The sequence below is a fragment of the Balaenoptera physalus genome (assembly GCF_965194825.1).
Source record: "Balaenoptera physalus genome assembly, chromosome: 5".
NCBI classification, from domain to species: Eukaryota; Metazoa; Chordata; class Mammalia; order Artiodactyla; family Balaenopteridae; genus Balaenoptera; species Balaenoptera physalus.
This window is the reverse complement of record NC_138884.1, coordinates 145,648,205-145,659,568: the sequence shown is the minus strand read 5'-3', so window position 1 is coordinate 145,659,568 and position 11,364 is coordinate 145,648,205. Positions and strand designations below refer to the sequence as shown.

At 44.5% G+C, this 11,364-nt stretch overlaps 1 long non-coding RNA gene across 1 annotated transcript; it reads left to right on the top strand.

Moving 5' to 3' along the window:
• The first annotated feature begins 955 nt into the window (after positions 1-955).
• On the top strand, positions 956-10,530 carry LOC309661026. The gene is made up of 2 exons (XR_014263805.1): positions 956-9,464; positions 9,777-10,530. It is a non-coding gene; the product is annotated as an uncharacterized lncRNA (long non-coding RNA).
• Positions 10,531-11,364: the final 834 nt, after the last annotated feature.

Genomic DNA, 11,364 nt, shown 5'->3' with positions numbered 1-11,364 from the left:
CCACACAGATAATGACGAAGTGAGGGCTGGTACCTAAGTGTGGTGAACCATAGTCTTTCTAGACAGAATGGAAAATTAGAAAAAAGCCCCATTATTTCTAATGCTGATTATACTGTCTCTTCAATGTCCTTCTGCTACAAGGTGGCATATGTTTGAGCTATGACGTCTGCGTTTGAACACAGGATCTCTTACTCTTAGCTGTCTGAACTTAGGTAGATTATTTAACCACTCTGGGTTCCTGTTCCCTGATCTTTGGAAAGTACAAACATAGGCAGTGGTGAACTTTAAAAGCAGTATGTGCGAAAGCTAGTGTAGAGTAAGAAAGGTAGCTGTTCTCATTACATTAGAGGAAACGTTGTTTGCTAGTTGAGAGAGTGGGCACTGGGGTCAGGCTGACGGGCTTCGATTCTGCCTCCATTTCCTAGTTCTGGGACCTCCTTAGTTCTTTAAGCTTTGAGTCCTTTCACTTTTTTACTTTTATTTGGTTGTGCTGGGTCTTAGTTTCGGCAGGTGGGTCTTAGTTGCGGCAGGCGGGCTCCTTAGTTGCGGCACGTGGGATGTAGTTCCCTGACCAGGGATTGAACCCGGGCCCCCTGCGTTGGGAGCATGGAGACTTGACCCCTGCACCATCAGGGAAGTCCCAAGTCCTTCACTTTTATTTATTTATTTATTTATTTATTTATTTGGCTGTGTTGGGTCTTCGTTTCTGTGCGAGGGCTTCCTCTAGCTGCGGCGAGCGGAGGCCACTCTTCATCGCGGTGCGCGGGCCTCTCACTATCGCGGCCTCTCTTGTTGCAGAGCACAGGTTCCAGACGCGCAGGCTCAGTAGTTGTGGCTCACGGGCCCAGTTGCTCCGCGGCATGTGGGATCTTCCCAGACCAGGGCTCGAACCCATGTCCCCTGCATTGGCAGGCAGATTCTCAACCACTGTGCCACCAGGGAAACCCCCTTCACTTTTAAAATGGAGAAAACAAAATACTTACTTGATAGAACTGTTGTGGAGAATTAATAATATACTTCATGGTATGGTGTAACTGCATTGCACGTTGTAAAGTCTGATAAACATTGGCCATTATGAAAATTATCTTAAATTTTGCCACACAGGATATAGGGCCAGAGTCAGTAGACTTTATAAAGGATCAAATAATTAATATTTTGGATTTTGCATGCCATTTAAGGACTCTGTTGCAAATACTCAACTCTGCCCTTTGTAGCAAGAAAGGAGCCGTAGACAACATGGAAATGAATATGCATGGCTGTGTTCCAATAAAACTTTATTTACACAAACAGGCAGTGGGCTGGACTTGGCTTGTGGGCCATGCTTTGCTAACTCCTGATAAAGGGCAATTAAGAACTCCTACTCTATGGCTTCCGGAAGAAGGCATCTGTTGATACAGGTAAAGGAGCAGATATAGTTTTTCATGGAAAGAAGAACTAAATAAGTCTCCTTTAGACACATGTTTCCTATCTTCAGACCCTGTTCATGGCAGAATTTACAGATAGTAGGGCAAGAGTCTCTTTTTTTGCCCTCTGCCCGAAGCTTGCTTTCTCCCAGCAGACACGGGCAGTCAGGCTCATTAAGAGACAAAGAACCTAAGAATCACCTCACAGTCAGATCCACAATACACCCAGTTTTTATGCGGTCCTTAGATTTCATGTCATGATGTCAGCGTACAAGATGATGGATATTACTTGCAAATGCTGTGTGCTTCTGATATTGGCATGATTTGCACAGTTCACTAGGGGTTTTCAATTTTTCTTCCCCTGCTATTTGTGGAGGAGCAGGTGGTTTATGCTTTGCTTTGAGTCCTAGGACCCTTCATGAGAAGGTCTTCAGAGACAAGGTATTTTTGGCTTTGACACCACGCTGTGATCTTTCTCCTGTTGTTCCTGAACCCAGCAAGCGGAAGGTCAGTTGCTCCCTTTCTGGAGATGATTAAAGGTGGCACTTTGCTCCCGAGTGGAGGTGTAATCTTATTAATCTGGTACCAGAGAACATCTTTCAGGCAGAAAAAAGAGAAATTTGATCTTGGCTACTTTTATATGCAGTATCAAGACAATTTATTTCCTATCCACTGATCTAGGTTCTGGGACTGTAGGAAAGAAGCATCTTGGGCAGCTGCAAAAATTAGGGAATGAACTCTGCTAAATAAACATTCAGTGGCTTTATATAATACAAAGCATGGTGATTGTCAACAACAGTGTAAATAGTAGTGAGCTAATCATTAGGTTGAGGCTCCAAGACTTTCTCAATGATCCAGGGTTAAGTGTTCCCCACAGAGCATGTGTGCAAAGGAAGCTGTTTATGGGAAAAAGGATCAGGTCCTTGTGGTCTCAGCAGAAACCTGTGACCAATATTTCCTGGTTAGTGTTGGGGGAAGGCAGTTAAAAAAATACCACGACATTTAGGAGAAAAGGAAAGTTCTCTCATATTTCTTTTTTTTCTTTTCCATTATGGTTTATTACAGGATATTGAATGTAGTTCCCTGTGTTCTCTCATATTTCTTAAAAACATTGTTTAAAAATAAATTTATTTATTTATTTTTGGCTGCATTGGGTCTTCGTTGCTGCGCACGGGCTTTCTCTAGTTGCGGCGAGCGGGGCTACTCTTCGTTGCGGTGCGTGGGCTTCTCATTGCGGTGGCTTCTCTTGTTGCGGAGCACAGGCTCTAGGCGCGGGCTTCAGTAGTTGTGGCACGCGGGCTCAGTAGTTGTGGCTTGCGGGCTCTAGAGCGCAGGCTCAGTAGTTGTGTCACACTGGATTAGTTGCTCCGCGGCATGTGGGATCTCCCCTGACCAGGGCTCGAACCTGTGTCTGCTGCATTGGTGGGCAGATTCTTAACCACTGTGCCACCAGGGAAGCCCTCTCTCATATTTCTGACATTAAAACATATTATTTCAGGACCTTCATAAACAGATATTGATAATTAATTTTCCCAGAATCCTCCTTACTGTAGACCTTTGACTCTCATGGGGGCGGGGCATCAAATTTGTCATCTGTAATCAGAGTTCTGGGGAGTTAGTAGGATATTACCTTGCCAGTTCTCAATTACGGAAATTTTTATATTGTTTTCATTATGTGACCAGTGTTTCTATAGGTAGTTTTTTAATTTTTAAATTTTTTATTTATTTGGTTGCTTCAGGTCTTACTTGTGGCAGGCAGGCTCCTTAGTTGTGGCTCACTGTTTCCTTAGTTGTGGCACACAGGCTCCTCAGTTGTGGCATGTGAACTCAGTTGCGACATGCACATGGGATCTAGTTCCCTGACCAGGGATTGAACCTGGGCCCCCTGCATTGGGAGCGTGGAGTCTTAACCACTGTGCCACCAGGGAAGTCCCTCTACAGGTATTAAAATATATTTTCTTGGACATGATTTTATTTTTTATTTTTTATTTTTTAAAAATTTTTATTTATTTATTTATTTATTCATTTATGGCTGTGTTGGGTCTTCGTTTCTGTGCGGGGGCTTTCTCCAGTTGCGGCAAGTGGGGGCCACTCTTCATCACGGTGCACGGGCCTCTCACTATCGCGGCCTCTCTTGTTGCGGAGCACAGGCCCCAGACGCGCAGGCTCAGTAATTGTGGCTCACGGGCCTAGTCGCTCCGCGGCATGTGGGATCTTCCCAGACCAGGGCTCAAACCCGTGTCCCCTGCATTGGCAGGCAGATTCTCAACCACTGCGCCACCAGGGAAGCCCACATGATTTTATTTTTGTCTATCCAGACAACAGAGTTGTCATGCCTTCAAAATGGACTCATTTTATATTCTTCAATGTGCTTTCTGATTTCTAAGGGAATGTTTAATTATCTATTAAATTAATTTTGTATTAATGGTGATGAATTAATGTGCAATCTTTTCAAAAGACATTTACTCTTCAAACAGAGGATTCTGTGAGATATAGGTCTTTAACCCAGAGAGCTGACTCTTCAATCACATATTTGGTGTGGAGGAGATCTCTGTATAGGGAGGTGGTGAGGACAGAGGGGTTGGAGAGCTCTCCCTCATCCTCTCTGAAGCCCTCAGACATATTGCTGCTGCTCAGCTTTGAATAAAGCCAAGTGCTGCAATGCAGACAGAGTTGAGGCAGAGGGGAACAGACAATGGTGGGGAGCTCAGAAAAAGGGTTTCCTCCATCACGTCAGACATATCCAAAAAGTCCAAAGGATTAGGAGTCCTTATAGACTATTAGACTTGGCGAAAAGGTTGGATTTGATGATCTTGAAGAGTCGTTTCAGTGGTGTGCTGGGTGGGAAAGCTGTCTTTTAGATGTTTGAAGAGAGAGTGTATGAAGGTAAGGGAGATTTGGCAGTTAAAGCCTGGATGAAAATAAGGCAATATTTACAGGCAGTAGCAAGACCAAGTCATGAAAACAGCATGAGGAGAAATGATTCTCCTGACAGCCGTGCTGGTGGCACCACAAGTTCATGGAAGAGCAGGGACTGGAACCCACAGCACCTGGTACCTAGCCTTGGGACGATTTTCCACAGAAGAGGAACATGAGCATGTTTGATGACAGAAGGAAAGGACCAGTGGAGGCTTGTTGAGGATGCTGGAGGGGCAGTGGGTTTTTTTTTTTTAAATAAATAAATTTATTTATTTATTTATTTATTTTTGGCTGTGTTGGGTCTTCGTTGCTGCGCACAAGCTTTCTTTAGTTGTGGTGAGCGAGGGCTACTCTTCGTTGTGGTGCGCAGGCTTCTCATTGTCATGGCTTCTCTTGTTGCGGAGCACAGGCTCTAGGCGCGTGGGCTTCAGTAGTTGTGGCACGCGGGTTCAGTAGTTGTGGCACGTGGGTTCAGTAGTTGTGGCACATGGGCTCAGTAGTTGTGGCTGGCTGGCTGTAGAGCGCAGGCTCAGTAGTTGTGGCGCACGGGCTTAGTTGCTCCGCGGCATGTGGGATCTTCCTGGACCAGGGCTCGAACCCGTGTCCCCTGCATTGGCAGGTGGATTCTTAACCACTGAGCCACCAGGGAAGCCCCGGGGCAGTGGTTTTTGAGCAAAAGACACCTCTCCTCTATGAAGGCTGAGAGGGAAGCCCAAAAGGTGGATAAAGAAACAAGGGAGGTGGATGGACGACCAATGCTAGGTGGTCATGCTCTTCAGAAGAATCCATATTAATGGTGAATGAAACCTCTCTCTCTTCACACACACACACAAACACACACACACACACACACATACACGCTAACAAATAGTGAACAGTGGAAATTTAATGATTCTTACTTGGGCTGATTCTTCCCCTTTTCAAGGAGTAAATCTTCAAATGATTGCTATGACTCGCTATCTTGGACTTAGGTAGGGAGAGAAAATTGTTCCCATTTTCCTAAGTCTCTTTTAAATTAGGACTATTTTGATGCAATTCTTTGCCTACAGAATGTAGATTATGGTGGAGCTGGCTATAGTTCATGGAGACATGAGATCACCATCCTCCTTCCCTTCCTTTCTTTCTCTTACAAACTGATTTCTCAGTGTTGGCCACATGCCAAGACTAGGATCTATAAAATAGCCTTAACGATTTTACCAGACTAGTAACCATTGACAAGATACCTCTTGAAGGTAGGATAATACAAATAATAAAAAACCTACCAGCTCTATGCTAGAATCAAGCTTGGGGGCCCAGTGGACAGCATGTACACTTTGTAAATTTTCTTCCAATGCTATTTGGGTTTAGCTTGTTAGGAAATGCTAGGGGAAAAATAATGGGTGCTTTACAATCACCATAAAAAGACCCCGATTCCTTTAATTTCACATTTCTTGTGATGACAAGCCTTCATTCCTGCTCTACCTGCTGACTCCCATCTGCAGTTCAGGACCGAGAGCTAAGAGCTAAGATGATCCTCCTCCTGTATTTATAATCTCAGGATAAACCATAGATGCTAGAAATGAATGCGTCAGTTCATGTTTATCCAAAGTTCAAACATCCAGAGAGCTCATATTAGCAACGTGTATTTCTAAAAGTGCTGGGCAGTGATGAACAATTTTCATAATTGTCACCCAAGGCTTAGAATAATCCTGAGAGGCCGTCTGGATTATCAAAGAGAGGTGCCTTTTGGTTCAGTCTTAGCGTTCGATTTCTTTCATTTGATTTTCTAATTTGCTGAAAACAGAGGATGGTTTATGAAACCTCAGCCAGAATATTTGATTAGCGGGGGGTGGGGGGGCGGCACTGAACGTCTAGCCATTTTGTCTGAATGGGAACAAAGGGAAAGCAAATCCTGCCTTATTCTCTTCCCTGAAGAGGCCACAGGGATGGTGAGAAAGTCCCTTCTTTAAAGTAAAGCTGCTTGTGAAAAGAGAAAGGACTTGTCTCGCCTACCTTGCTAGCCACCTGCGTTCAATCACAAAAGGAGACATCACCCCACAAGGGTTAATTCCCAACACCTGACTGCTCCACGAGACACTGCCAGCGGGTCTAGCCAGCGAGTCTAGCCAGCTTCCCTGGTCTAATTACCCACTGAACGCTGGGGTGGGAGCCCGCTCGGCGGGAGGCCCTGCCCTACCTGCTTGAACGCTTAGGCTGGAACACGCCTGGTTTTTAATCCTATACACAGCTCAGTCCTCTGCTAGTTGTTATTTTCCTTCCTCACCTCTGGACACTTCGGCTCATTCACTGGCAGCGCCATCACAGGAGAACTCGGCTTTGACAGAAACCTCTTTGAAATGATTTTTTTCTCTTTTTCCTGTTCTGGCTTGCACTTGAATAATTCTCCATCAACAGCACGTCTGATTGACTTGGCATCTCAAATCCTTTTGTATGCTATTTTTTTTTTTTTCTTCAAGAAATATTAAAGTCTGAATACAATTGGAATAGCTGCCTGGTAATGATCTCATTATATATAAATACCAAAGTGCTCTCGGGGGACGTAAAGACTCCCAGGCTCAGGTAGGCGGCGAATACCTATTACCTTGCAGGTGTCCGCCCACAGCAGCCCTCCTCCACGCAGCCCCCCACGCATCCCTTTCAGCCTCAGGTTCAAGTTGCAGAGAACGAACGAATGGCTGATTGAAGATGGGAAGAGGGTTTTTTCCTTTCCCCCTTCGTGACATATGTTAGGAGATGAAAGGAACCCGGGCCGTGTATTTACTTCTCATTTGGGAGTTTCACATGTTCTGATTGATCGGGAAGATGAAAAAGGGCAGAAGGAGAGACATTTGGTGCTGGCTGCGAAGCACATCCATTCTCAATGTGAAGTTGCCTCATTTGGTGACGATAATTGTGATGAGGCAGGTACGGACGCTACTCAAAGATGGTTAAAAAGCCCAGGCCTGCCACTCGGTTTGAGTTCTTATGTAGCAAAGAACACACACAGATGGCGGCAGTCGGAGTGGGGCGTGGGGTGGGAGAGACCCTCTTAATGTGGGAGTTTACTGGTGCTTAGCCCCAGTCCTGTTTTCTGGCTGCCAAGGCGTAAGCGCGTGAGTTTAGCACATCACAGAGAGCCACGTGTAGGGTTCCGTGCCCGATATGGGCTAAGCAACCCTGGACAATTTTTACTCCCTGTGATTAGCAGCAAAAAAAAACAATTGGATAGGGGAGATGGTAGACCCCATTGCTCTCAACGTCCGTCTTAGGTTCTAAAGGGCCGTTCGTCTAAAGGAGGATTGCCATCTGCCATCTTAGACCAGAAAGAGAGGGGTGGTGGTAGAGGAGTACCAAGCTGTTTCCTCCGGCATGAGGTTATAAAGCTTATTTTTTCTTTCTGACATCCATATTAGGAACTATCAAAAATGCAGAATAATACTATGAACATAAGTCTTTGGCAAAAGGATGGCATGAATGGCAAAGATATTTTGCCCATAGTTAAAAGTCTTTCGTGCAACGTACATGGTATGTTGTAGAGCAGTGACAACAAATTGCTATTGACTGAGGGTTATGGCCATAAAATGTAAAGAAGGGAGTGTTAGGCAGATTAGACAGGGGCCTGTGTGGCCAGAGGGGAGACCCTGGTATCGGGTGGGACCATTCTCACCATGCAGAGGATCGGGACAAATGTTCTTGGCCACAATTGGATCCATACTATACACATGCTGTTTGATACACTTCTAAGTTTTTCCTTAGTTCATTATGTGTTGACATTTGCAATGTCTTAGCCTCAGGGAAAGAATCTTCCTTCTCTCCGTCCAGTGCCACAGCTACTGTTGGAATCTGAGAGAACGTTCCCCCACTTGTGCTCTGATTTCCTTGGGTGATGGCGATTGAGGGTGAATTCAATTGTTTGCAGAAGTTGAGCATTGGGGCCCCAACTTCTCGTATTTTTCCTGTTACTTGTGGAAGGATCTAAGAGAAATAAATCCCCATTTCAGTAATTACATATCCCCTCCAATACCCAGGCATATCTCGGGATGCCTCCAGTTTGATGATGATGATGGTAAAGAAACGACCGTTCTTTGAGAGTTGAACACATGCCAAGCACGGTGCTGCCTGCTTTACACACTTTGTCTCATTTCTGGGAGGTGGATACTATTACGTCATTTGCAAGATGATCTTACAGATAGTAGTTTGATGTCTAACGGGAGAAGGACTGGTTTGTGGCGACACATACTTGGGGACTGTGGAGGCCTCCGGTGGAAGCAGGAGGGGAGATGGGTTACACAGAAGAGAAATCTCTGAAGGAATCCCTTATTTTCTCAATCCCTTTACATTTAGTTAACCAGTTTTCATGATGACTTCAGTATTCAGCCTCCGTTGTTTGCGATACCACAGAAACATGAGGCACAATCCCTGCCTACAGGGCACCTATAATCTAGTAGGTGGATAAGAGGAGAATGTGAAAACACCACCAGGTGGGACAGATTTGGGTTTGGCCTCTCCTATTAGCTAGCCTTTGTGGGCCTAAGCTGCTGCCGCTTCTTCCCTTTTTTTTTTTGGTCATGCCATGCAGCTTGTAGTATTTTAGTTCCCCGACTAAGGATGGAACCCAGGCCCTGGCAAGTGAAAGAGCCAAGTCGTAACCACTGGACCGCCAGGGAATTCCTGACCTACGCTTCTTTTTAAAAACTAAATGATTGGACTAGATAAGAAGTTTGCAAACTTTTTTTCTATAAAAGGCCAGATATAAGTATTTTAGTCTCTTGGGGCCCTACAGTCTTTGTCTGACTACTCAACGCTGCCGTCATAGCATGAAAGTGGCCGAGGGCAATATGTAACAAATAGGCATGGCTGTATTCAAACAAAGTTTTATTTACAAGAACACCTGTAAATAAAAATTAGGTGGGCTGGATTTAGCCCATGGCCAACCCCTGGACCAGTTGATGGCTATCAGCCCTTTCTGGCTGGAAAATACAATTGTTTCTTCACCTTCCACATTGATTTCAGCCTTGGAGTGTGGAGACATTTCTTTGGCTTTTCTCTTCTTGAGGAGGAGTATATAAAAAATGGCAATAGAAGTGGTCCTGGAGAGGCACCAGGAGGGATTCCCAGCAATGTTTTGATTGAAATCGCAATGGGAGGAAGCCATTAAAAAAGGTGGGGAGAGGGCTTCCCTGGTGGCACAGTGGTTGAGAATCTGCCTGCCAATGCAGGGGACACGGGTTCGAGCCCTGGTCTGGGAGGATCCCGCGTGCCGCGGAGCAACTGGGCCCGTGAGCCACAGTTACTGAGCCTGCGCGTCTGGGGCCTGTGCTCCGCAACAAGAGAGTCCGCGATAGTGAGAGGCCCGCGCACCGCGATGAAGAGTGGCCCCTGCTTGCCACAACTGGAGAAAGCCCTCGCACAGAAACAAAGACCCAACACAGCAAAAATAAATAAATTTATAAAAAAGAAAAAAAAAAAAAAAAGGTGGGGAGAAAGGTCCCATTAATCAGAGATGGGCACTGCTATTTTAGTTGGAGATCTGGCTATCAGCTCAGCAGGAAGACAAGGAAGACAAGATGGGGTAGGCTGGAAAATTGGCTTTTCCAGAGGCAGAATGCTAAAGAATTCTTTTCAGAACAAAATTTTCATGCAATTCCTTATATAAGGCTTAGAATCCAAAGCATAGTCAATAATGAAATTTTGCTTGTGTTGGGAAACAATCTATCATAGCGATGTAACAATCCTCAGAGTCTAACGCAGTCTAAACGTAGATTTCATTTTTGTTGCAAATACCTGTGTATCTCCATTTGAAAACTCTCTCATGTGGTTTTGCCATATATTTGCATAACTGGGGTTTCCAAGACATTTAAACAGATGCACAGTCATAGGACTCTTCCTGTTGCAAGTGACGGAAACACCTTGTTCAAACTGACCTGAAAAATGGGATACGTGGGCTCAGAATACAGTGCAGTCCAGAGGGATGCTGGCTTCCTCTGGGGGAAGTGTCTGATCCAGAATGTGACACGAGGTCATTCATTTCTTGTCTCTTTCATTTCTTCTTTCCTTGTGTATCAGCCTCATCTGCAGGTGGACTCCTTTCTGGGTAATAGGATGCTATCCCAAGACTCACTTTCTTCTATGAGCAAATACAGCAAAGGAACAAGAGCTTCTTTTTTGTCGAAAGCTATAGCACAGTCTCCTTGGCCCTGATTGGTCCATGTGCCCATTTCTAAACCAACTCCTGTGGCCTTAGCCAGTTAGGGCCCACTACACAGCTAAGAATGGTAAAGGGGAGGTTCCCCAAAGGAGAGTTGGATTACATCTATTGACAGAGGTGGATGATTTTGGGTAACCACCAGCAGATGTCCAGTGTAGTGATACATTATAACTTTCAAAACACTTTCATGGAAACTGTCTCATTTGATTTTACAACAGTTTCATGGGAATATGTTTGTCAGGTATTATTATTTCCGTTTTCAGATGAGAACACTAGGGCTTAAATCACATGACTTGTTCAAAGTCACATAGGTGGTGAAAGATGTTGTATTACATTTTTTCCGTCATGTTGTGATGTTTGACCACTGAACAACAGAACTGTTACCTCTCTTGTTTTGGACTAGATACCTATTAACATCATCTAAAATAGAATAAGCATTTTGGGGCAGCCGTATCACACTGGCTTATACTGATTCTATAGCAAAGTAAGACTCTCACTGGTTTTTCCACATGATTGCTGGTAAAATGTACCTAAAATGGCTTTTTGAACCTAAGTGCAGGGTTACCTTTATTCCTGTGATATCTTATATTAAATTTCCCCCATTGCCAGCCTGGCAAGGATTTTTGAGTCATGTGGAATCCAAAATATTAACTGTCTCTTCCAGCTTTGTGCCATCTTCAAGTTTAACAAATAGCCACTTCTATTTCATCTCTTAAGTAATTGCTAAAAAGGTTGAACAATAGGATATATGTAACGTTGACTAATGACTGACTTTAATCTGGAATGAAATCTCCAGGTGACACGTCACAGGACTCTACCTTTGGATTTGTTCAATATTTTTATAACTGATATGGC